This window comes from Labrus bergylta, chromosome 11 (assembly GCF_963930695.1).
Source record: "Labrus bergylta chromosome 11, fLabBer1.1, whole genome shotgun sequence".
Classification (NCBI taxonomy): Eukaryota; Metazoa; Chordata; class Actinopteri; order Labriformes; family Labridae; genus Labrus; species Labrus bergylta.
Genome location: NC_089205.1, coordinates 12413801 through 12418710, shown reverse-complemented (window position 1 = coordinate 12418710; position 4910 = coordinate 12413801).

The window sequence follows — 4910 nt, the reverse complement described above, 5'->3', positions numbered from 1 at the left end:
TGTTTCCCTCCCAGATAAAAGAGTTTAATGCAATACGGTTTTGATTGGAAACTATAGCTTTCAGAACCAGAGAACATTTCTTAAAAACAGCAACTACTGTAAACTGCGTTGGTCCATCCACACTCTGGTGTGTGTGTGTGTGAGATAAAATTACCCAAGGTTGATTGTAGTGTTCGACAGCCATAAGAAAATGATGACGGTCACAAACAGGTCCAGGATGCTGCTGGTACACAGAGTTAGGCCAGACTACATTTCACATAAAAAGGAATAAAGAAATCTGGGGGCTGTAAGACGGAGTCAGGACCTTCATATATGTAAGTGTTAGATTCTTGTGCTTGGAAAGTAAACTATTCAGATGAAAAATACACATTACAGAGCGTTTGGTCAAACACTTCATTCATTTGATGCAGGATGTTTCAGGTTTTCATGACTCTCTTTTAAAGTCTCATTAATGGCAAGCAGGGAGCCCGTTTGTGCAGCCGATGTTATCCGACACAGATGCAGGTTCGCCTGTGTCTGATATGGAGGCTGAACCGATGAAAGAAGCCACTCGCTCCTCAGTCTGGGATTATTTCAGGCTGGGGTCCGGCTGGCCTCCTCCAGTCTGGGTGCTTCTTTTAATGTCACTGTTAGAACACTGTTAGCCTGAGTCTACTGTGCGCAATTATGTACGAGGCACAGCAGTGAATTACACTGATTACTCAAACATGCCGATGAGTTGCCGATCCAATTTTAATTCATTTTCTGCGTTACAGTAAATAGCCAACTTTTACACACGCTCTCAAATTGTTTGGAGTAAAGCTTGGGCTGCTCAACATTATTTAAAAAGCCTACAGGGATCGTTTGAGGTGGAGAGAAATGTGAAAATACAGTAAGATGCCATATCTTAACAGATAGCTTATTGGTACCTCGCGGGCAGGTTTTAAGTAGCTCGCCTATAGGTTGACTGTGTTAAAAAAAAAAATCTGACGACAATAAATGCACCTCTTCCCACTATTCATATATTAGGCTCATAAAAACAAGTGTAAAGTAGTAAAGTTTTCTTGGACATTGATGTAAATTTTCAGCAACATAGCTTACTATGTGGCCACAATAAGAAGTGTAAAATATTCATGTTTTTTTTTTTCTTGGACCTTGGTGTGAATTTAAGATTATTGATAAACATTGGCTTATTGCAATTCCACACGTGTACAAACAAACAGCTGATGTGTTCTATGTAAATAAATGCAAGCAATTTGATGCAAGTAGCTCTCAAATGAAGAAAGGTTGGAGACCCCTGATCTAAGGATTCTCTGACGAACAGATTCGCTGCACGTGTGTACACAAGCTGAGACCTGGCGTGGTATTTGAGCGTACCCTCCCGTCAGCTCATGTCCAAATTGAAATGCCAAACTTTGCGTGGAAATGACCGTACACCCATTTCTCTTTCATGCGTATGTTTGTGAGGGCCACTGTCACGTCACTGTTATAGGAACCAACAAATGGCATATCATTTTGTTGTTTGGAGTCTTGTGGGTGAGAGGCATCCTCCTGGATGGAAGTCTCTTCCTCTGTAAGCGGTTCAACACGATTTTGCTTGAACAACATATTTGTCACTCTTGCTTTAATGCTCTGAAGGGACAACTTTTTGGTTCCTGACTTTGCATTGATCATTTTGGTTTCAGCTTCTCCATTTTTTCTCTTAGGTGATCGATGACCATCTCGTGCTGATGGCAGAAATCCATGAGGTAGATTCTGTCAGCATCAGATTTTACAGTTGCAGATCTTTTAATTTTGATGGTTTTCTTCTGGATCTCCACAGTCCTTCGACTGGCATCCAGTTTTCTTTGGATACAATCTATGATGAACTTTTGCCCCTCTCTGGTGTCTTCATCCATGCCCACTGTTTTATCGCCATCAATGAGCGCGTATGGAGAGTAATGAATCTTTTTCTCAGCATCTTTGGATCATTCATATGAAGCTAGCATGAACTTCTGTCCGCCTTGATGCTCTCATTTAAGGCCTCCGGTCTGCAGATTTTATCCATCAGCCTATTTTTATATTTCTGGCTGTTTGACTTTCTCTCTGAATCTAAGATTTTTCACTTGATCCAGCAGCTTCATGTTTTCTTGTAATGAACTCTTCAGCTTCAGTTCTGTTTCTTTGAGATTGGTCTGACTCTTTTGTCATCGTCCTGAAGCTTCTGGTCATTTTTGGTAACTAAAACATGTTTGACTTGTAAGAGACTGTGCATTTCACACACTCTCCTTTTTCAATTTTGAGAGTGCTTATCGTACATCTGAGGTTTTTAATTTTGAGGTTTTCTTGCTGCTACATCTTTCGTCAACCTCCTATATGAGATAATCCACTGTGTTTCTCTTGTCCAGTTAATGTTTTATCTCTTTCACTTGTTTCTCAGCATCTAGTTTCTCGCTCACAAGAGCATAAACTCTGTCTGTCCCTGCTTTCTTTGTTCTAGAATGGATGTTTAATGATTTAGAACATCATTCAAGCTCTGCACTTGATTTTTGTGATTTTCAAGCAGCTTCTTCTTCCATCTTGATCACATCTTTCCACTGCTCTCTGCAGAGCAACTCTTCTCTGTACTTCCTGCTCTGAGTTTTCCTTCCACTCTGCCAGCATGATTTCTTGATATTTTTCATGTTGCTTCTTCTGTTCATGAAACTCTTTCTTGCCGTCTTCCTGAGTTTTACTCACCTGCAACGTTAAATATTCAATTTCATGATCTCTGTATTTCATTTGTGAATCATTTGCTTGTAAATGTGATCTTTGCACTGCGATAGGTCGTCATAGTCCTCTCTGGTTTTCAGATCTTCTCTAAGAACCTTTTTGTCCTTCTTCAGGTTGTGCAATTTGTTCCCAGCTTTTTTGCTGCTATGTCGTTCTTTAAAACGTCTTTTTTCTGTCTGGCTCGCCTGAAAACATTTCATGATTTTTTTATAACATCATTCAAGCTCTGCACTTCCTTTTTGTGATTTTCAAGAAGCTCCTTTTTCCTCTTTTTCCGTTTTCTCCATTTTGATCACAACATCTTTGTTATGACTGAGAGACATTGTATTTAAATGTTTGGTTATTGTTGGTGTTGTGTTCCGTCTTTTGTTGATGCCGTGTTGCAGGTGGCCACACTTGATTGGGGAAACGCTGACAGTGTGCGCCAGCCTTAGACTGAAGGGAAGCTGGTACTGCACGCGTATTGGATGATACCTGAAGGCACTTTAAAAAAGAGAGCTGAAGAAGCTGAACGCTGCCTTCCTTGTTGCTCACCTCCAAAGAGAGAGATGTGTTTGCTGTTGATTGTTTGTTAACTAATAGAGATTGTTTCTGTTGCTCAGTCCTTGTTCTGAAGTAGGGAAGACTAGCCTTTTCTTTTGACTAATCTTTTCTCCTGTTTTTCTGTTAGGGAGTTAGGGCAAGATGCCTGTACTTTCTTTTCTTTATTCGAGGTAAGGTAGTTTGGTTTACCACTTAGATGTTCCGTTCATTATTTTGCCGGCGCTCTCCCTGAAGATTTCTTAGTTTTTGTGTTTATTGCTAAATAAATAGCACTGTGGACTGTGAATTCGTTGTTTTGTGTTTAATCATTGCAAATGAGGAAGGAGAAGATCACTTTAGTGCTCTGGCTGGTTGCCCCTAGGCTGGTCGTAACATAAATTGGGGGCTCATCCGTTTTTTTCCCCCTCGTGTTTCGTCGGGTAAGTTCGGTACGTTTTTTTTTGTATTTTTCTCTTGTATTTCTGGTTGGCGATGCACCTCAGAGTTAGTGTTTAAGAGCTTGAACGCCAGCCTAGTGTCTATATCCCCCGTCACCTCACACTCTCCCCGTTTCAGCTTTGACGTAAGCAGGCAAATCGCACTGGTGCCACCTTTCCTAGAATCTGAGGTGGATTCTTATTTCGGTGCTTTTGAGCGCATTGCAGCCACTTTAAATTGGCCAAAGATGTCTGGTCTTTATTGCTGCAATGTGTTGGTAAAGACCAGGAGGTGTGTGCCAGCCTCATTGTTGAACAGAGTCTTAATTATGATGTTGTAAAACCTACTGTGCTGCGTGCATATGAGCTGGTGCCTTAGGCATACAGACCAAAATTCAGAAACTGTGTTAAAAGTGCCAATCAGACATATGTAGAGTTTGCTCGTGTGAATGGTGTCCTTTCTGATAAATGGTGTCAAGCCAGTAAAGTTTTGGATTTTGCACAATTGCTCAAACTTGGAGTTTAAAAAGTGTCTGTCCGAGCGCATTGCGGTGTTCTTAAATGAGCAGAAAGTTGCGTCTCTTGCTGCAGCTCTCGTCTTGGCTGACGAGTTCGCCTTGACTCACAAAAGTGTGTTTTTGTCCTCTGGGGCAGCGCAAATCTCTGGCACCTGCTGACAAAAAAAATAGCAGGTCACCTATTTTCTTCCGATGCAATCCTTCTGCCGCGGGTAAAACACGTGAATGTTTGTATTGTCATGAATCTGGCATAATATGACCCCTTTAAAGCATCAGTGTATAGTTGTACTGCATTGAAGGGATGCATAGTATGCGTTGAAACACAGAAATCCAAGCATGGAATTGGGATAAATTGAAAAACAAAGTTGAACATTGGGTTTGTTTTTCATGGAAGGACTTCCCCTAAAAGTATGAATTGTGCTGCACTGACCTCACTTGATTTTAGTCACGATAGTAAAAATTGATAGAACTAGCATGGCTGTGTAAGACAGAGTGTGTCACCAGTCTTACAAAAAGTCATGAATCTGTAAATAATCCCCTCCCCTGCTTATCGCATACAGTAATTAACAATACTATCTACCAATAGATTCAAATATCAATACATAGCAAAAGAAAATCAGATCTCTATCAGCTATTGGTGTGGATGAAGTAGAGGAGCATTTACGTAACTTGGAGGAACACAGAATGAGATCAGACACTTCAG